At 31.4% G+C, this 24,129-nt stretch overlaps 1 pseudogene; it reads left to right on the top strand.

Moving 5' to 3' along the window:
* The window catches only part of LOC139890143 (uncharacterized), a 47,495-nt pseudogene extending 43,440 nt beyond the window's left edge, over positions 1–4,055 (top strand).
* The last annotated feature ends 20,074 nt before the right edge of the window (positions 4,056–24,129 follow it).

The raw sequence follows: 24,129 nt of genomic DNA, 5'->3' as shown, positions 1-24,129 counted from the left end.
AATAATTAGTTAACGTCGGTTGATGGATCAAAATCGGATGTGTTGGTCAAAGTCAATTGGTCAACGCTGTAATAATGAATTTAAACTTTAATTTTAGAGTTTTTTAACAAATGAAAGATTATGTTTTAGACAATTATGTTAAAGTTTATGTTTATGGTTTTCTTCTATATTTACACATATAATTTTGAAATATTTTATTTAAATGTATAAATAGTCCAATCCGATTATCCCGAGTTGCCGATTACTCACTCCAAAGTCCCGACCCGAGTACTCCCGAGTAGCAAGTTATGCAACCTTGGTGTCGTTGAATACATCTTTCTTTGATGTTTTTTTTTAAAAAAAAATTTAGTTATTGTTTAATCAGGGCGTATGAGTGTTGATACAATGAAACCTTGGCAAAGATTTGGCAAGAAAAGTCAAGGGTTTGCGATGACCGCAAACAGAGGTGGCGTTGCAGCTGCTTCTCGACAGGTGGTGCCACTGCCGCCTAAGGGACCCGCGAAAGTACCAATTTTGAAGATGTTTACATATTCTGAGCGACGGACCGCCACTGAGTTTCAGACAGGAACGGTTTCTTGGAGAGGGTGGTTATGGGAAGGTTTTTAAAGGGTCGTTGGACAGTGTTACGTTCTCCCCAGAGAAAGCTGGTGAGGGACTTGCTGTGGCGATTAAAAAATCCAGTCCTAACAGGACTCAAGGTCTCAACGAGTGGCAGGTTTGTTAGTTAAAACTTGTTTTATATGTGTATAGAGATTGTCATTACACTAAACTTTAACGTATTATATTTATATTTTATGTTTAGGGTGCGTTTGTTTGTATGTAAATTGAATGGTTCATGACTGAATGTTGGACCGTTCAATATTCATTGCATTTGTTTTTGACATGTGAATGATAAATGATGCTTAAACCGTTCAAAAATCTATATTGAACCATTTGGAGTTGTATTATCATTACAGCATACAATTGATAATGTTTTGTGTGTTTTCTTGAAAAACAGGCAGAAGTGAAATTTTTGGGAACATTTAGCCATCCGAATGTCGTTAAACTCTTTGGGTATTGCTGGGAAAATAAGGAGTTTCTGCTTGTTTATGAATTATGTAATACAAAGGAAGTTTAGATATGCATCTCTTCAGGGGTAAGTATTTTAATCAAACTAACCGAAAAACGTGTTTTACAAATTTATTAGTTGAAACTTTGATTTACAGAAGGTGCAATGCCACTTTCTTGGGACAAAAGGATTAAAATAGCCATGGGAGCAGCTCAAGGTCTTGCTTTCTTGCACACTACAGAAAATAATGTCATTTGCAGGGATGTAAAATCTTCAAATATTTGTTTGGATAAGGCAAGTAAAAAACTAATGAAATCTACGTTGTTTTGGGCTGAATACTTAAGTAAAAATTGTTACCTTATCACAGTTTACATATCGACCTTTCAGGATTTTAATTCGAAGCTCACAGATTTTGGGCTTGCTAAGTTAGGTCCGGTTGATGGAGCGTCTCATGTCTCAACAGGCATCGCAGGCACATATGGTTATATGGCTCCTGAGTATGTGGCTACCGGTTAGTTCTCTTATATTTTTGCTTTTTATTTATGTGTTGTTTGTTTTTAAATTTATAGATCTTATTATGTCTTTTGTATAAGCGTCATCAGACATTTTTACGATAGACTGTTTGTTTCTTTGAATACATAAAATAAATAATATCTTATTGTGTCTGCAAACTCGCAAACTTAGAACTGTGATTCTTGAGGCTGCAGACAATATTAAGTTATTTTGCAAACATAAAAACAAACCGTCTTCACTCTTTACTCTTCACTATTTAGCATACAAATATTTTGACCACTTCTTTTCTATAGCATGGTCCGTAGATCTTCAAACAAAACATCTTAAAAGTAAAAAGCACCTTAGTACTAGCACTTCTAGAAAACAGATATCTCATTTTGGCAGAATCTATAATATTGCTTTTTACATGATGTTTCTTTGTAACTACAGGTCGGTTATATGTTAAGAGTGATGTTTATGCTTTTGGAGTGGTGATGCTTGAGATTATAACAGGGTTACGAGCATCGGATTATATCCAAAACGGCATGAAACGAAACTTGGTGGAGTGGGCTAAAGCTTTCTTAGCCGACACAAAGAAACTACAAATAATCATTGACCCACGATTAGACCAAGCGTACCCTACAAAAGGTGGTATCAAATTTGCTGAGCTCATCCTAAGTTGTCTTGAATTAGAACCTAAGAACCGGCCTCCTATGAAGGAAGTTGTCTTGAGTGACATCCCAGTTCAGGTAACATGTTCCCCGTAGCATGATATTGTCCGCTTTGCCCGTAGGCGCACGGATTTTTCTTGGCGACCAAACACGACGAGCACTTTCCCAGGAGGTCACCCATCCTGGTAATGCTCTCGCCTGAGCACGCTTAACTGCAAAGTTTTCATGGGATCTGCTGCGCTTGTGGTCCCAAAACGCGTCATGCTAGGAAAGGTCTCCACACCCTTATAAGGCATGCTTCGTTCCCCTCTCCAACCGATGTGGGACGGATGTAACACGGATGTTACATGTTGGCTTTGCAAGCTATAAACACAATAAAAATGAAACCGAACGAATCAAGGATAATAGTGAAGGATAAAACAATGAGCGTGCGTAATCAAAATAGATCTAATAATTGTTATCATCAAAGCCATTGTTGGTCTCCCGTTCGGTCAAAGCAAGGTAGAGGAGTTTGGTCAACCGGCACTCGGTTATTAGGTTTGCAAAAGTGTGTCGGTTTAAAGCAAGTAAATGATACCTGGACTGAAACAATGGCCAACAAAAGTGAAACGAAAATGAGATATAGAGAGAAAAATGGCGGTTCTGTTTTTGTTTCTGGTTGGTCTATGTATCCTTATATTGAGAAGACGTAATACAACAAAGTAACAAGTAGTGCTATTTTTTCTTGTATTTAGAGGCACTAAAGATATGAAAAGTTTAGGTTCTGATTTGACAAAATTTCATTCCTCGTCCCTGAACTTTACATCGATTTTGACTCCCTGTCCTTTTTCTTTTTTTTTGTGCATTCCTCGTCCCTAAACTATCAAAAGAGTACATCCCTCGTCCCCCGTCTACTTTCAGTCAATTTCAGCCGTTAAGTCAAGCATGTGCAAAACATGTGAGGGTAATTTGGTCTTTTTATTTTATTTCTTTTCTTTATTATTTAACTTATTTTTTCAACCTCATCCTCATCATCTCATGTTCATCATTCCCAAATTAAAAAACCCTAGTTTGACATTGATTAATTCAGTAGATTTATAGAATGAATCCCATGAAACGCATTATGTTTTCTACTAATTTTCTACTTACAAACTTAAAAAATAAAAAAGTTACTTAATATTAATAAGAGCAGATGTTATTTGATAAATATGGTAGTTACCAGCGAATCAATCATACAAAAGTTGTGCAAGTCTCAAAGCTTAATCCATTCCCTATCATTAATATTAATATTCATAGAATAATACACATAAGTACCAGTAACATCTAATAGCAGCGATTAAGCTTTATATGAAGAAATTAACATCCAAACAGCAACAAATATCTGATTCAATCGATGTACAGTAGCGTCTTCTTCATGAAGAACCTCGAAATTAAAATCGAGATCTGAGATGTGTTAGCTTATGATACCTTGATGAAAAGTGTTTCAAATCCATCCCAAAACACTCGAAATTATCAACATGATCTGAATCGACATATATCATCCGAATTTGAGCAATGAAATTTCTGTTGACTTTTGAATACAAACTTTGACCTCGAAATTCGAACTCGATAATTCGAATTAGGATCTGTAAATTTTCGAACACGATCACTTGATGAATTGAAACAGATCTGCACTTTTACATTTGCTCAAATCATCACGAATTAATCCGGAGCTCAAATCGGTTATCGTTTCGGTTAATGAAGAACTCGAACAAGTTGATGAAGAATATGTTGATGTTGTATAGAATCAATGATGTACGAACATTAGGATTCTGATTTAGATCAAATTGTAATAAGAATCATCACTGAATGATTAATGTAATTTTCCTCCATGAACTCGTTCGTACAGTAACTTGAATATTAATATGATTTGTTGAAATTCAGATATGAAAATGAATCTGATGCTTTTTTTTTTTTTTTTAATATTGTAATCTGATTTTGAATAATCTATAATGAAGATCGGAAAGTGTAATCCTGTAATGAATTGTGTTTGTGTTATTGATTTAATAAAGGGTGTTGGTTAATTGATTTGGTTTCTTGATTGGAAATTAGGGTTTATATTTTTTTAGGGATGAATTGGGGAGAAGTTAAGTAGATAAGGAAGGGGTAAAGGGAACAAAGAGGAAGAAAGACTAAATTACCCTCACATGTTTTGCACATGCTTGACTTAACGGCTGAAATTGATAGAAAGTAGACGGGGGACGAGGGATGTACTCTTTTGATAGTTTAGGGACGAGGAATGCACAAAAAAAAGAAAAAGGACAGAGAGTCAAAATCGATGTACAGTTCAGGAACGAGGAATGAAATTTTGTCTTCTAATTTTGTAATCTTCATGCATATACATATATATATATATATATATATATATATATATATATATATATATATATATATATATATATATATATATATATATATATATATATATATATAATTAATATTAATTAATTTTAATATAATAATAACTTAAAATAATTTTTTTCTAACTTTTTTCGTTTTTAGTAACATTGAAAATGGAAATTTTCGCTACTATATGTTACAGTTATTGATTGCTAATTGGAGGCCACTGCTTCAACATTTGGGTCATCTTTATCTGCCTTAGTCAAAAGTTTTTATCATTGTAGAAGATAACCGGAGACGGGTCGGTTTTGATGGGTCTGGGGAAGCGAGTTTTGAATCCGAACCACTGTTAACTGATTCCATCACTAGCTGGATCTTCCTTAACGAGTGTCTTGCTTTCTTGATCTTCCACGGTTGACGTGGTATTCGCAACTTCTTAGGTCAACGGCCTATGACAATTATGAAAGTGGCCCCAGATTAGATACTAGAGATCTTGAAACGTAAGTACTTGATTCACATAATAATCATAAAGCATAACTCAAAGTCTTCTTGAAAATTATGCATTTTGTCCTTCGCTTCTAACCCCTTTTTTTAACATAACTATAATGCTGAATTTTTTAAAACCCTCTGTTCTCACATTAATTTTATTTTTTGTAGAATTATAATACCAAACGCTCAAATATCTGACCACAAGATTACTGCAACTTCAAACAACAATATCACATCCCAAAAACTAGTGTCAACTCTCTAAGATACCATTATGATTTACAGGGAACCAAATTTTAGAATGATCTTGAAAAAATAAATGAAACTAAATAAATATTAATCTTAGAAGGAAGGATACTTCAAGAGCTTCACAAACACTTTGAGTCTCTGAAGCATGTTGAGTAATCATCACAACACCAAATGCAATTCTTAATATCCTGATCAAATACCAGAAACCAAATATATCCTATTTTATTCCATTTGAATATACTAAATTGTATCTTTCAGTTGTCCTGTTTAGTTACTGTATAACTGATATATCTACTTAGGTATGTCTTATCAAATTATATCATAACTTTAATTTTCATTACTAGATGTTGGATGAATCTAATACGGAGTATGTATATACTAACCGTCACTAATGACGGACTTAACAAGAGGGTACCAAAAGTGGGCCCTGCCGAGTATTTCTTGTAAGTGTCTACTCTTGAAAGATTAAGGTAGCAAGATTTTGTGTTGCTACGAATTTTACAATAAATAATACAAGTGTAGAATAGATATAGCTAGGTTGGTTATGCATTCCAACTCTTGATTACAACCTCTATTTATTTATGGGTTACAAAACTTAGTACACAGACTTCTCTTAACCTCTAAGTAATCTTAAGATGTAAGTATCACAAATTTATAATTCCTTAACAAGTAAGGATAGTAAAATATCTAGGCCTTCTTAATAGGTAGGAATACTTCAAGTTATAAGTTATTAAGTTATTAAACATTTGAAAACTTTTGGTTATGAAAATACATATCCATGTTTGTTTATAAATTTGTATAGTTGGAGGTCAGTGCTTCAAAATTTGGGTCAACTCCTGTCAATTCATACTAGCAAATTCTTGACTTACCACCTATATTAATATTAATTTATTTATGTGGGTACCAAAGCTGACTAATGCATACAATCGTTGACTTAATATGTTCATGAAAGGCTTTTCATAGTAATTTAATGAATATAGGGTTGCTCAGTATAATATAGCAAAATTCAGACCAAACTGAATAGGACTATTTATTTAGAATTCAGGTTTACAGCCGGCCAAATTCGTACCGGAGTAACAAAAGAAAAATCCTTATGTCAACGGTAGAAAGGACTGATGAAGGTATAAAAGGTTTTGAAGATGATTTAAAGATATTTAAATTTGATGAGTTACGACGAGCCACAAGGAATTTTCGGCCATCAGCAATACTTGGAGTTTCTATTGGAGAGTCGGTCTATAAAGGGTGGGTGGATAGTTCTGTTAGACATAATATAATATTTCATCATGTAATTCATTAGATAAAGATTAAGACATGAAGATGTAAGACTTACTTGAATGGAAAGATAATGAAGCCATAAGAGCAAACTAGGATGTTTGATCTTCTACTTGATCCTCTCCTTTAGTGATGACTTAGAGTAATCGTAATGTGTTGTTTTTTTGTGTACATAGAGGTGAAGAATGAGCCTCTATTTATAGGAGAGGTCAAGGAGGGATCAACTCCAAATATTAAAGAGTATGCAACTTAATATCTCCCATCAAGATTAATTAAGTGCATTCATTATGATATTTAAGTATGATCATAAAAGACAACATGTCATAAGTCTTGTAATCTCACCATATCAATAAGATAGTGACTTGTTATTAATAATCATATCTTGTGATCTCACCATATCAATAAGATGGTGACTTGTTATTAATAGGTTAGGACACATTAATGTAGGAGTAATAAATAAGTCTAACATTCTCCCACTTGGCCGTATACCTATTAATGTTTTGTATAAATTTGGCCAATTAATTGATTTAATAATTAATCGTCATCAAGTAGAATTACTAACGCAAATCAATATAGTCACATGTATCATTTTTCGATACATGACCCCTATCAATTATACATTTAGTCATTCACATAATTCATAATTCTCATAATCCATAATGAATTCGAATGGTGATTAGAACATAAGTGGTAACCAACATAAACCATTCATAATAATGATCCATTAATAATCGTTTGTTAATAATATCTCATAATGTGCACAATATAGAGAATAATAAACTTAAACATGATGTGGATAAAACATAATAAAAAAGAACCTAATCCTTAAATAAGGTTATTACATAATCCCATGCCGGCAACATGCTCTAGAAAGAACTTGGGAGGTAAACCTTTAGTTAGTGGATCAGCCAACATGTCATTAGTGCGTACGTACTCAATGGCAATGCTCTTTTCTTAAACTCTTTCTCGAACGTACAAGTACTTAGTGTCGAGATACAAACCAACTCCACTAAAACTAGTGCTATTTGAGAAACTAACAGCAGCACTATTGTCACAGTATAGTCTAATGGGTCGTGTTATGGAGTCAACCACCTTAAGTCCGGAAATTAAGTTCTTGAGCCAAATAGCATGACTAGTAGCGTGATAACATGCAACATACTCAACCATCATGGTAGAAGTGGTGGTTAATTCTTGCTTATGACTCTTCTATGAAATAGGACCCCCTGAAAAGCATAAAGATGTACCCTGAAGTGGATTTCTTATCGTCCTTACGTTTGGCAAAATCGGAGTCCGAGTAACCCATAACTTCAAGGTTATCCATTCTTCGATAAGTCAACATTAAATCCTTAGTTCCTTGAAGATATCACAAAACTTTTTTGGCTGCTTTTCAATGATCCATTCCTGGATTGGATTGATAACGTCCAAGCATGCCCGTTATGTAAGCGATATCAGGACGCATACAAACTTGAGCGTAAACAAGACTTCCAACAACCGAAGCATATGGTATAAGTCTCATCTCTTCGCATTCCAACTCATTTTTAGGACATTGAAATGAGCCAAAACGATCACCCTTAACAACAGGGGCAACTGATGGTGAGCAATTATGCATTTTGTATTTCTTAAGGACTTTTTCAATATATGCCCTTTGTGACAAACCCAAAATGCCACGAGACCTATCTCGGTGGATTTCAATGCCAATCACGTAAGAGGCTTCCTTGAGATCCTTCATGTCAAAATTGCTTGAAAGGAATCTTTTGGTCTCATACAACATATCTTTATCATTACATGTCAAAAGAATATCATCAACGTATAATACTAGGATAGCAAATTTGCTCCCACCGATCTTAAGGTATATACATTGATCCACTGCGTTTTTCTTGAACTGAAACTTATCAATAACTTCATGAAATTTCAGATACCATTGTCGAGAAGCTTGCTTTAACCCATATATGGATTTTTTCAATTTACAAACCATGTGTTCCTTGCCTTGAACCTTAAAACCTTCGGGTTGTGTCATATAGACTTCTTCATGCAAGTTACCATTTAGGAATGCAGTTTTAACATCCATTTGATGCAATTCCAAATCATAATGAACTACTAAAGCCATAACGATCCTTAATGATTCTTTTCTCGAAGCAGGAGAAAAAGTTTCATTATAATCTATTCCTTCCTTTTGAGTGTAGCCTTTAGCAACCAGTCGTGCTTTATATCGTTCAATGTTGCCTTTTTGGTCTAGTTTTGTCTTCTAGACCCGCTTACACCCAACAGGTTTTGCACCATTGCGTAATTTTGTAAGTTCCCAGACATCATTTATTTCCATCGACTTCAACTCGTCATGCATGTCTTCAAGCCATTGAGTTGATTGATTGCTCGTAATGGCTTCTTTATAGGAAGTATGATCTTCAACTTTGCTTAAGTCATAGTCAATCTCATTTAGGTAGACTACGAAATCATCATAGTTGACAGATCTTCTAGCTCTCGTAGATCTTCGTAATGGTTGTTGAGTATCGGGTTCATGATTTTCTTCATCATCATGTGTTTGTTCATTGATGATGGGAGTGTCATGTGGTAACTCATTATGTTGTGATTCATTACCAACAGGGACACCATCCTCATTTTGTGTTAATGATGGTGTAGTTACCATGTTCAGTGGTAATTGAATATAAGAATTATGAGTGTTTACACTCTCTTCAAGTTCAATATTTCTTTCCCCACTCCCACTATTTTCACCATTCTCAATGAACTCAACATTTCTTGATTCGACAATTCTTGTAGTATGATTAGGGCAATAGAACCGATAACCTTTACTACGTTCAGGGTATCCGATAAAATAACAACTAATGGTTTTGGAGTCAAGTTTCTTTATTTGAGGATTGAAAATTTTAACCTCGGCTGGACAACCCCATACCCGAAGATAGTTCAAGTTAGGTGTCCTTCATGTCGAAAGTTCAAACGGTGTTTGTAACGACCCGTCAAAATCGCTATTGACGTGGCACGTTAATCATTGATTCCACAGTGAGGTTTTGACCTCTATATGATACGTTTTGATAAAATATTGCATTCATTAAAATAAGTGACTTTCTAAACATAGAAAGTTATAAACATGTGTGTGAGTGCTTAAGTATAAGCAAATCCCCAAAATACATAAGTTTTTATCATACAGTTTGACATCACAGTCAAATTATTTATTACACAACGCAGTTTTATTTCGAATGCAATAAACTTTATACAGAGCATGAGAGACTCCATGCAGGCAACAAGCACATCACAGCGGAAGCAGTCTAAGAACCTGAGAATAAAACATGCTAAAAAGGTCAACACGAATGTTGGTGAGTTATAGGTTTAATTGCTCGAGTCATAAGTATATAAAGATAGACCACAAGATTTCATCAAAAGTTTATCAATAGATTCTACGTAACAGAGCACTCTGGTAACTAAACTTAACGCTATAATGATAACTACCCTATTCGTTTTAATACACGCAAACCAACTTGTCATAAACTCAAATAACATACGTCCGTTAAAAGGCTAGCGCTCTAGCTCGGACGGGGATGTCAAGCCCTATGGATCCATATACAATTATTCGCGCCCACCAGTCTGTGACGACCCGGAAATTTCCGACCAAATTTAAACTTAATCTTTGAATAATTTCGACACGATAAGCAAAGTCTGTAAGGTTGAGTCTCAAAATAATTGAATTGTTTCATGTATACATTTGACCTTTGACTATGCCCGATGATTCACGAACAAATTATGTAATATATATATATATATATATATATATATATATATATATATATATATATATATATATATATAAATATAAGAGTATATCTAATATTTGAGTAATCAAATACATAATAATCAATTGGAATTAAAAATGTAAAATAATAAATAAAATAAATAAGTTACTATTAAAAAGAATATATATAATATATATATATATATATATATATATATATATATATATATATATATATATATATATATATATATATATATATATATATATATATATATATATATATATATATAATTGTTGTCAGTAGTTATTATATTGTAAATAAATATTCAATAAATGTTATCATATAATAATACATAATTAATAAATAGTAATATTTATATATTAAATATAATTACAAATTTAATGATAGTTGTTATATTATTCATATTAGGATTATTAGTATTACTAGTATTAGCATTACTAAAAATTCTATAAAACAACTTATTATTATTATTATTAATATCCTTATTAGTAAACTTATTGAAATTATCATTTATTTTCCTATCATCATATTATTATTATTATCATTATTTTCAAATGTATTATTATTATCTTATAAATAAAATTATCATTATTATTATTAATATAATTATTACTAATTATTATTATTATTATTATTATTATTATTATTATTATTATTATTATTATTATTATTATTATTATTATTATTATTATTATTATTATTATTAATATAATTATATTATTTAAAATTTTAAAAAATAATAATAATAAAAATAAAATAATCATATAAAACAGAAATTATACAATTCAGTTATGGATCACTATCTGATTTCTTTCAATTTGTCTAAATGATCGTACTAATTGATTCCAAATCGATACAAACCAAAAACCTGTCGATTTCACCTTTATATTCTTTTTATTTTATTTTCTGTCTGAGTGGTTAAAACTGTCGAACAAGTTGATCATAACAAAACAATGTGGATTATTTATAGGTATTACAAACTATTAAACTTCTCAGATACAACCTACAATCTACAAAAATACGATTTTCAAAACAGAAATTATAAGAAGAACAGGTACTGCCCTGTTTTCAACTTTTTTTTCAAATTAAACGATTTTGTAACCAATTTCAATTTGTGTTAATGCTATTCTGTTAGGAAATTTCTAAACAAACTTTCTGTAAAACCTCAATCTTCAATTTTACATAATGAGTTCAAATTTGAAGGTCAAACTTTCAATTTCAAAAGTCAAACGGATTGTTCTTGATCAAATTCGTGTTCATTATTATGTTTCTGTTTCAATTGAGGTTGGAGAAAGATTCTAAACAGGTTTTAAAATGTATTTCATTCAGGAACCTTGATCTAAAACACCCTAAAATTCGATTTTTGTGTTTGAGTTCATCGAGTTATTTCACGAACTGTTTTGCTTGCTGTATATTTTTTTTAGTTGATCTCTATTAATACAACTCGTTCACAATAGGTCATTTTATTTAAATCACAAGTCTAAAAAATAAATGGGAAACTCAATGTTAATTTGGATTGTTGGTTTCTTATCGATTAAAAGAAGAAAAAGATGATGAACACTAGAAAGGGGTTAAATAAAATGGGGTTTGAATTATAATCAGAAAAGTGAAGTAGCTCAGCGGGTTAGAGGGTAATTTTGGGAACGAGAGGTCTCGGGTTCGATCCCGGTTCGAGGTATTTTTTTTAAAAGTTTCTTTGGAAGGTAGTTTTCTTTACAAAAATTATTATTTTATTATTATTGTTATTATTATTATTGTTAAAATTATTATCATTTTTATTATCATTATTTTGATTATTATTATTATTATTATTATTATTATTATTATTATTATTATTATTATTATTTTTATTATTATTATTATTATTATTATTATTATTATTATTATTATTATTATTATTATTATTATTATTATTATTATTATTATTGGATTGTAACTATTAGTATTATTAATTAACACTCACTATTATTATTATTATTATTATTATTATTATTATTAAAATTTTATTTATTTATTTATTTATTTATTTATTTATTTATTTATTTATTATTATTATTATTATTATTATTATTATTATTATTATTATTATTATTATTATTATTATTATTATTATTATTATTATTAGTGTTATAATCATTAAGTATTATTATTTATCATGTATTATTAGTATTATGATTATAGTAGATAAGTTATTATTAATGATATTATTACTAATGCTATTATCATTACTAAGAATTAATATTTAGTATTATTATCATTAAGATTATTAGTAATAATTAAAGTAAGTATTATTATTAATATTAATACAAGTGTTATTATTAACATTATCATTATGAGTATCATTATTAATGAATTACTACTAAAATTATTATCATCAGTAATAAATTAGTTAATTTTATAGTTACTATTAATATCAGTATTATTATTATCATTAATACTAAAAGTATCATTATTTTTTTATCTATCATTTTATTAAAAACTAGTATTATTATTAAGAATATTATTAGTAGCATCACTATTACTAACATTATAAATATTAATAAAATTATCTTTTTATAAAAACTTTCATTTTTGTATTAATATTATTATTAAACCTAATGGTATTGATAATGCTAAAAACGAACACATATTTCATAGCATTATTCCTCAAGAAAGACAAGCTTTTAGTTGCAATTGTTCTATTTAAAAGTGATATTCGTTTAAATATTAAAAGGTGAAGACAAAAGACAGATTCGACGAATTGAAGACGCAAACGACCAAAAAGCTCAAAAGTACAAAATACAATCAAAGAGGTTCCAATTATTGATAACAAACGTCTCGAAATTACAAGAGTACAAGATTCAAAACGCAAAGTACAAGATATTAAATTGTACGCAAGGACGTTCGAAAATCCGGAATCGGGACCAGAGTCAACTCTCAACGCTCGACGCAACGGACTAAAAATTACAAGTTTACTATGTATGTAAATATAATATAATATATAATTAATTATATTAATTATATATATATTATATTTATAAAATAAATCGTCGGCAAACAAAGAGCCAAATGTGGGTGAGCTGTGAAAACGATCTCCGCGACTCGCGGAGTTTGAAGAAGGAATGGGCCGCGAGTCGTGGAGCCCCAAAAACTGAAACTCCCTATAAAGCCCAACGAATTCTGATCAATTTTTCATCCAATATCCATCAATCTCTCTATCTATATACGTAATATTTATATTTATAATTTATATTTTAATTTTAATTTTAATTTTAATCCTAATAATTAGGGTATGTTAGAGAATGTTGTAAGGGTATAAGTCGAAATTCTGTCCGTGTAACGCTACGCTATTTTTAATCATTGTAAGTTATGTTCAACCTTTTTACATTAATGTCTCGTAGCTAAGTTATTATTATGCTTATTTAAATCCGAAGTAATCATGATGTTGGGCTAATTACTAAAATTGGGTAATTGGGCTTTGTACCATAATTGGGGTTTGGATAAAAGAACGACACTTGTGGAAATTAGACTATGGGCTATTAATGGGTTTTATATTAACTAAACAATACCTTGTTAATTTAATATACAAACTTATAATTCGACGTATTTATATATAACCACATACGCTTGACTGGGTACGGTGGGCGGGATATCTATAAATACCAATAATTATTCATTTTACCGGACACGGAACTGGATTAATAGTTAAATAGACTTGTTGAAACAGGGGTGAATTACATTCAAGGGTAATTGGTGTAATTGTTAACAAAGTAGTAAAACCTTGGTTTACACGCAGTCGATAACCTGGTGTATTCATTAAACAAAGTATTAAAACCTTGTTACAATTCGAATCCCCAATTAGTTGGAATATTTGACTTCGGGAATAAGAATAATTTGACGAGGACACTCGCACTTTATATTTATGACTGATGGACTGTTATGGACAAAAACCAGACGGACATATTAAATAATCCAGGACAAAGGACAATTAACCCATGGGCATAAAACTAAAATCAAAACGTCAAACATTATGATTACGGAAGTTTAAATAAGCATAATTCTTTTATTTCATATTTAATTTCCTTTATTTTATATTTAATTGCACTTCTAATTATCGCATTTTATTTTATTATTATTGTATTTAATTGCACTTTTAATTATCGTACTTTCTATTATCGCAAGTTTATTTTATCGCACTTTCATTTATCGCAATTTCATTATTGTTATTTACTTTACGCTTTAAATTAAGTCTTGTATTTATTTATTATTTTACATTTGGTTTTAACTGCGACTAAAGTTTTAAAATCGACAAACCGGTCATTAAACGGTAAAAACCCCCTTTATAATAATAATATTACTTATATATATATATATTTGTATTTTTATAAAAGTAAACTAATATAGCGTTAAGCTTTGTTTAAAAAGATTCCCCGTGGAACGAATCGGACTTACTAAAAACTACACTACTGTACGATTAGGTACACTGCCTATAAGTGTTGTAGCAAGGTTTAAGTATATCCATTCAATAAATAAATAAATATCTTGTGTAAAATTGTATCGTATTTAATAGTATTTCCTTGTAAAATTTAATAGTATTTTATACCCCTCTGCTCAAACATCAAGTATTTTTGGCGCCGCTGCCGGGGAACTCTTAAACGCCGAAAGCGCAACGCTAAATATTTAAAAAAAAAAGATTTTTATTTTTAGTTTACTTTTATTAAAATTCACTTTTGTAAAAATACGTTTTTTTATTATTCGAAAATATAAAAAGAAAACAAAAATTTATATATATTTTTTAGATTTTGTCAAATATTTAAGTTTTATAAAGTTTCTTTATTTTTATTTTATAAAAATATAAGTTTTATTTAAATATTTTTATTTAAAAAAAATTAATATATATATAAATCTATTTTTAAGATATTTTTAAAATTATAAAGTAGTTATATTTTTATTTTAGTTTTTAAATATAAGTTTTTATTATATAAATATTTTAGATTTTAAAACAGAAAACATAAAAAAAAAATATAAAATAAAATTAAAAAAAAACGCGTCGAATTTTAAACTGTACCTGAGTTGAATTTTGGAACCCCGCGACTCGCGGAGTTTGCAGCCTCGAATACCGCAACTCGCGGAGCCGCCCTGACAGGCCAGACCAGAACCCTAATCTCGCATTTAATACGGAGTAATTAATTAATTATTATTATTTAAACCCTAATTAGGGTATTATTAGTATAATATTTAGTTTTAATTTTCTTATTTTATTTAGTTTTAATTAGTTTAATATATATAAAATTAATAGTTTTATAAAATAAATAATATAAAAATAATATATTTATAAAAATTGTACTTTTTACAACTTTTTGTATATTTTTATATTTTGTCCCTTTTTTTAATTGTTTTAGCGTAATTTTTTGTATTTTTCGCTCGTATTTAGTTTTAATACATAGTTTTTGCCATAGTTATTTTTTTTTACTTCTAGATTTTTAGGCTTTGCCGTAAAATCCCTTAAGTGCTTTTCTTTAGACTAAGATTTAGGTACTTTAGAATTTTGCGACGCCTTTTTAAGTTTTAGTTTCTTTTTAAGTTATTGCCATTTGGGATATAGTTTTTCTTGTAAGCTTTAATATTTTTAGACACCTTTTACCTATGTATCAATTATCATTCCAATTAGTAATCTCAATTTGCGATTATAATTTTAAGTTAGTAATAGTAATAAGGTTAGGTTAGTCTAGTGTTTTTAAGTTCTATAAGTCACTCTTTTTCTTTCTTATTTTTATTTTTCGATCTTTTTCCGACACGCTCTTTTTCTTTCTTATTTCTCGTTATTCTAGTTTTAGGACATAGATTTTTTATTCTACTTCTTATCTAAATTTCTTAAAATTACGAAAATTTATTTTAAGTGGTTAAATTGATAGACATCAAAATTTTCTGGTTCGTAGTAATAGTTGGATTTGTACGTGGACCGGGTTATTGGAGCCAAACAGTCCTCAATTATATTGAGACCAAACGAATCCTGCCCCTCTGCTGCATCTTTTGGCTATTCGAAACGTGAGCAAAATCAGAAAAGTCTATTGATTGGATAACTTATATAATTTTTCTTTCCTTTTAAAAACTAATAGGATATTCAGTGAATGCACCGAGCAAGACGTTCACCACCTTTTGTACGTTCACCACCTGTAACTAGATCAAGACATTTAGCAAATATTACCGCCGTTGATTTTTCTCTAGAATCGTCATCCAGTCGACCAAGTACTCCAGTTCAAATTTCCGATAATCCATTTTTTGAACCCGACCTCACAATTGAGAATCCGGAGAATATTCAGGGACGATTCATAGATCCTGAACCATTAAATTTTCCTCCGGAACCACCAATCATTCAAACAGAGATTATTGAGGAACAAACCATTAAATCAGAATCCTCTAGTGATTCCGATTCAACAAATTCAATTATGGAGAATCTGGAACCTTTAAGTATGGAAGACCGAATGAGAGCTAAACGCACTGGCCAAGGTCACGCAATTACTCATCCAGACATTAATGCGCCAGATTATGAAATCAAAGGACAAATTCTACACATGGTGACTAATCAATGCCAATTTAGTGGTGCGCCGAAGGAAGATCCAAATGAACATCTTCGTACCTTTAATAGGATCTGCACACTATTTAAAATCCGAGAAGTGGAGGATGAACAGATATATCTCATGTTATTTCCCTGGACTTTAAAGGGAGAAGCCAAAGATTGGTTGGAATCGTTACCTGAAGGGGCGATTGATACATGGGACGTTTTAGTTGAAAAATTTCTTAAACAATTCTTTCCTGCATCTAAAGCCGTAAGACTTCAAGGAGAAATTGTTACATTCACACAGAAGCCAAATGAAACTCTATATGAGGCTTGGACAAGATTTGGAAAGTTATTGAGAGGATGTCCGCAACATGGTTTAGATACCTGCCAAATAGTACAAATATTCTACCAAGGATGCGACATCACTACAAGGAAAGACATAGATATAGCAGCTGGTGGTTCTATTATGAAGAAAACAGAAACTGATGCTTACAAAATTATTGATAACACTGCTTCCCACTCACATGAGTGGCACCAAGAAAAAGATATCGTTAGATCATCTAAAGCAGCTAGAGCCGATTCTAGCCATGACTTAGATTCCATTTTCGCAAAGATAGATGCTGTCGAGAGAGGAATGGAAAAGATGACTAAAGATATTCACTCAATACGAATTAGTTGTGAGCAGTGTGGAGGACCACATTTGACAAAAGATTGTCTCAGTATTGAATTAACAATAGAACAAAGAGAGAATGTTTCATATCTAAACCAAAGGCCTGGAAATAAGTATCAGAATAATTATCAACCGCCAAGACCTATTTACAATCAAAACCAGAATTATAACAGAAATATTCCATACAACAACCAACAAGGTCCTAGCAATCAACAAGTATCCAACAATACTTACAATCAGCAAAGACCTAATTTTCAAAACAAACCACCACAACAAACCGATGATAAAAAGCCGAATTTAGAAGATATGATGACGAAGCTAGTTGAAACTCAAACACAGTTTTTCACATCTCAAAAACAAACTAATGAACAAAATGCTCAAGCATTTAGAAATCAACAAGCTTCTATTCAAAATCTGGAACAAGAAGTAAGTAACCTAGCAAGGTTAATAGGTGAAAGAAAATCGGGAAGTTTACCTAGTGATACAAATGCTAACCCCCGGAATGAAACAGCTAAAGCCATTACCACAAGAAGTGGTACAACACTTAAACCACCTGAAATACCTGTAACTTCTGATGAAGCTATTCCTACTCCAGAAGAACCACAACCTGAACAAGATAAGGAAACAGAACCGGTAGTTGAAAAGGTTAATGAAGATAACACAGTTAAGGATAAACCTTTTGTTAAACCATACTAACCACCACTTCCTTACCCGAGTAAAATGAAGAAAGAGAAACTTGAAGCCGAGCAATCCAAATTCTTGGATATGTTTAAACAGATAAATGTAAATCTTCCTTTCATTGATGTGATTTCAGGAATGCCTAGATATGCTAAATTCTTGAAAGATCTAATCTCAAATAGAAAGAAAATGGAAGAGCTCTCGGCTGTTACTATGAATGCTAATTGTTCAGCAGTGCTGTTGAATAAGATACCAGAAAAATTATCTGATCCAGGAAGTTTCACAATTCCATGTTTTCTGGGTAGTCTTAGTTCAATAGAAGCATTAGCAGACTTAGGTGCTAGTATAAATCTAATGTCGTATTCACTATACGCTAAACTAGACCTTGGAGAATTGAAACCAACCAGAATAAGCATACAGCTAGCCGATAGATCAATAAAATATCCTAGAGGGATAATGGAGAACATGCTAGTTAAAGTTGGTACTTTAGTATTTCCAGTAGATTTTGTTGTTCTGGACATGGAAGAAGATTCTCAAGTTCCTCTCATATTAGGAAGACCATTCTTAAACACGGCTAAAGCAATGATAGACGTGTTTGGTAAGAAATTGACCCTAAGTATAGAGGACGAGAGTGTTACCTTTTCAGTTGATAAAGCAATGCAACAACCACAATCTGCAGATGATACATGTTATTATATTCAAACTATAGATTTACATGCAGAATTATTAGAAGAATTTCCAGAATTACAAGGAACAGGAGAATGTTCTTTAGGAGAAGGTAATGAACCAATTAATGAAGCTGAAATGTTAGCTACACTAATAGCTAATGGATATGAACCAACAACAGAAGAAATTCAAATGCTAAAAGAAGAAGACAGATATCGATATAAATCATCGATAGAAGAACCTCCGAAATTAGAATTAAAGCCACTTCCAAACCATTTGGAATATGCTTATTTACATGGTGAATCTGAATTACCTGTAATAATATCGTCTTCTCTTACTGAAAATGAGAAATCACAACTCATTTCTGTGTTGAAAGCTCATAAACCAGCCATTGCATGGAAGATTCATGATATTAAAGGAATAAGTCCTTCGTATTGCACACATAAAATCCTTATGGAAGAAGGTCATAAAACGTATGTGCAACGCCAACGAAGACTAAATCCTAATATGCAAGATGTAGTTAAGAAAGAGATTATTAAACTGCTAGATGCAGGTTTAATATATCCAATTTCTGATAGTCCATGGGTAAGCCCAGTTCAATGCGTGCCTAAGAAGGGTGGCATGACTGTCATTACAAATGAAAAAAATGAGCTTATTCCTACTAGGACTGTAACAGGATGGCGTGTGTGTATTGATTATAGAAAATTAAATGACGCCACCAGAAAAGATCACTTTCCCTTACCTTTCATTGATCAAATGTTGGAAAGATTAGCCGGAAATAGTTAATATTGTTTTCTAGATGGATTTTTCGGATATTTTTAAATTTCAATAGCACTCGAAGATCAAGAGAAAACCACATTCACGTGACCTTATGGTACTTTTGCTTACAAACGCATGCCATTTGGACTTTGCAACGCCCCTGCAACCTTTCAAAGGTGCATGATGGTGATTTTTCACGACATGATAGAAGAATGCATGGAAGTTTTCATGGATGACTTTTCAGTCTTCAGTGATACATTTGAATCATGTCTAGTTAATCTTGAACGAATACTGATTAGATGCGAACAGTCAAATCTAGTACTTAATTGGGAGAAATGCCATTTCATGGTTAAAGAAGGCATTGTTCTTAGACATAAAATTTCAAAGGAAGGAATTGAAGTGGATAGAGCTAAAGTAGATGTAATTGCTAAACTTCCACATCCAACCAATCTTAGAGGAGTTAGGAATTTTCTAGGGCATGCCGGTTTTTACCGACATTTCATAAAAGATTTTTCTAAAATTGCCACTCCTATGAATAAACTCCTAGAAAAGGATGCTCCATTCATCTTTTCAGATGAATGTATCAAATCTTTTAATATTCTTAAAGAGAAACTCACTAATGCGCCGATCATGATAACACCAAATTGGAATCTACCATTTGAACTAATGTGCGATGCAAGTGATTTTGCAATGGGAGCCGTTTTAGGACAAAGGATTGAAAAACGATTTCAACCTATATATTATGCTAGTAAGACGTTACAAGGAGCACAAACGAATTACACAACTACTGAAAAAGAACTCCTTGCTATTGTCTTTGCTTTTGACAAATTTCGTTCATATCTCGTTCTAGCTAAAACGGTGGTCTATACCGACCATTCTGCTCTTAGATATCTATTTTCGAAACAAGATGCCAAACCAAGATTAATCCGTTGGATCTTACTCTTACAAGAGTTTGATATTGAAATCCGAGATAAAAGAGGAGCAGAAAATCTCGCCGCTGATCATCTTTCTCGTCTTGAAAATCCCGAATTAGAAGTTCTAAATGAATCGGCCATACAAGACAACTTTCCTGATGAATATCTATTGAAGATATATTATAATGAAATTCCATGGTTTACAGACTATGCAAAATACTTAGTTTGTGGATTCCTTGAAAAAGGATTATCGTACAAAAAACGAAAGAAATTCTTCAGTGATATAAAACACTATTTTTGGGAAGATCCACATTTGTTTAAAAGTTGTCCAGATGGAATAATACGCCGATGTGTATTCGGAGATGAAGCTAGTAAAATTTTAAACCATTGTCACACAGGACCAACAAGAGGGCACTATGGGCCTCAACTAACAGCAAGAAAAGTTTACGATGCTGGCTTCTATTGGCCTACAATTTACAAAGACGCACACCTTCTTTGCAAATCCTGTGACGCTTGTCAAAGGGCCTAAAAAATAAGTCAACGTGATGAAATGCCACAAAATGTCATACAAGTATGTGAAGTATTTGACATTTGGGGTATTGACTTTATGGGTCCATTTCTAAAATCTCATAATAATCTCTATATTCTCGTAGCCATTGATTATATATCTAAATGGGCAGAAGCACAAGCTCTCCCAACTAACGATGCACGAGTTGTAGTCAACTTTTTAAAACGTCTTTTTGCAAGGTTTGGAACACCGAAAGCTTTAATAAGTGATCGGGGTACTCATTTCTGTAATAATCAACTTGAGAAAGTTCTTAAAAGATATGGAGTAACTCATAAAATCTCCACCGCATATCATCCACAAACAAGTGGACAAGTTGAAAATACCAACCGAACTTTAAAACGTATTCTAGAGAAAACCATAGGATCAAATCCGAAGGAATGGTCCATTAAATTGGAGGATGCACTCTGGGCTTTTAGAACAGCCTACAAAACTCCAATTAGAACCACACCTTTTAGACTTGTTTATGGAAAAGCATGTCATCTTCCAGTAGAAATTGAACACAAAGCATTTTGGGCTTTGAAGACATGTAATCTTGATTTACATGAAGCTGGACGTCTACGGTTAAGTCAACTAAACGAATTAGAAGAATTAAGACATGAAGCATACGAAAATTCGTTGACCTATAAGGAAAGAATGAAGAAATGGCATGATAAAAGAATCAGAAGTTTAAAAGAATTTAAAGAAGGAGACAGAGTTCTTCTTTTCAATTCACGATTCAAGCTATTTCCTGGAAAATTGAAATCAAGATGGTCTGGACCATTCATAGTCAAAAGAGTTTTCCCATACGGAACAGTAGAATTAATAAATTCAAATGGGATTGAATTTAAAGTTAATGGTCACAGAGTTAAACACTACATAGATAGTCCAATGGAAGTTGACAACGAAGTTAATCACAATTTCGATACCACGGCTAACTAAGTGTGGGGAGAATCAAGTCTTTAAAGGATAATATGTATTTCTGTTAGAGTTAGATTGTCTGTTTTCGTGTAGTTCTCGAAAATGGAACCCGAATGGTCTTTCCCTAGTAGACCCTAAAGAACTAGTCTTCTCCCCCCATTCTGAATTTTTATTTTTTTTAGGAAATGAAGACTGCCTGTGAACTAAACCATGGTCTAATGCTACACGCTTTGATCACTAAACGTAATAATGACACACTTCCGAGTGAAATAGTATCAGTAATCAGAGAAATATTGGACGGAGTAAGAAAAGAATCCAGATGCGAAGATAATAAGTTACAATTTGGTAAAGGAAAATCAAAATCCGCAGCGAAAAGAAGAGCACGACACCTAGAAAGATGTCACAAATGCGGAAAATGGTCACATGGAGGTAAATGTTCAAATAATCAAACCTATTCAAACACCGAATTTGTTACTTTATGCAGAGACGGACCGTTCATATGTTTAGAATAAAAGACACTGAATGCTCGAGGTTACGCCTATGTAGCTATGGAAAACCAATTAAACCGACTATCTTATGAATGGGATAGATCATATAACTAAGAATACTATCTCACAGGTAAGTCTGTACAGTTTTTATTATTATTATTTTTTTAACCTTTTGATAATAAACGCTAATTTGTTCGCTATAAAGTATTAAATTGGTATTGAATAAAATTAGGTTTGGCGACCGAAATTATTGATATCATTCAAAAATTTATTACATCGCTGCGAAATTTAACGTTTATTCTTAAGGTATAAATATCTTTAATCAATCAACCCAAAATATTTTAAAAATTCGTCATGAGTTAAATTAGGTCTTGGAACCGAAATTACTTTACCGAAAAGAGGGGCACATATTTTTGATAATATTTGATTGATTAAAGTGGGATAAAAAGCCAAAAAGATTTTTAATTTTATTTTTACCATGTTTTTAAAATTAATATATAAATCTTAAATTAATATTGTAAACTTTGTAAAATCAATATATTTAAAATTGTAAATATTTGAAAAATATAATATAAGTTTGGTGTGAACTTATAATATGAAATTTTAAATTTTAAGTTTGGTGTGAATTTTTAATTTTTAAAATATGAATTTTATTTTTATGCATTTTAAATTGTAAGTTTGGTGTGAATTTTTAATATTAATTTTGAATTTTATATTTTAAGTTTGGTGTGAATTTAAAAACAAAAATTTACTTTATCTCATTAAGTTAAAAATATGATTTTTAAAATTCGTCGTAAGTTGAAGACTAGGTCGTTGAACCGAAATTGCTTTACCCGAGGGAGGGACGAGAACTTTTATTATCATTATTTTTAATCTTATTGAATTAAAGTATGCCAAAAACATTTAAAAAACTAAAAAAATCTAAGCTTTTAAAACAATCGCTTGAAAAAGACAAATTTTAAAATTTTGTCGAAGGACGGACTAGGACATCGATCTGAAACGACCTCGTCCTAAATAACAAGGGAAACAAAATTTTAAAATTAATTACTTAATTGTTTTAATTAGTATAAGATATATAAAAAAAAAATACAAACTCCGCGACTCGCGGAGTTTGATGGGTCAAACACCGCGACTCGCGGAGGGACCGAAATACAGAAAAAATAAAACGCAAAAAAACTGATCAGTTGAACACCACAACACACAAAATACTGCGAAAATAACCCGAAATAACCCGAAAAAACACCCCCAAATTCACAATTTTTGACCGTTAATCATCAAATCTTTTACTAAAATCATGTTGAGAAGGATGCTATCAAGGAATTACTCAAGAAAAACGGTAAATTTCTACACCTAAACACCATTTAATCCGAAAATTAGTGTTCTTGAGCAATTTTTTCCCCAATTTGATTCTGATGCTTTTTAGTGTAATTATGCTTAAATTGTTTATGTATTATGCTTGTATAACCTAGATTGATGCTATTTAACATGATTAGAAGCCTTAAACTTCAAATTTTGAGTAATCTAGGGTTTGTGTTCTTGAGCAAATTTGGGGCTTTTTGATATAAACAGGTTATGGCCGATTTTTGTCATGAATTGTTGCTAAAT

The sequence above is a fragment of the Rutidosis leptorrhynchoides genome, chromosome 2 (genome assembly GCF_046630445.1).
Source record: "Rutidosis leptorrhynchoides isolate AG116_Rl617_1_P2 chromosome 2, CSIRO_AGI_Rlap_v1, whole genome shotgun sequence".
NCBI classification, from domain to species: domain Eukaryota; kingdom Viridiplantae; phylum Streptophyta; class Magnoliopsida; order Asterales; family Asteraceae; genus Rutidosis; species Rutidosis leptorrhynchoides.
Note: the sequence above shows the minus strand (reverse complement) of the source record. Positions and strands in the feature narration are given on the sequence as shown.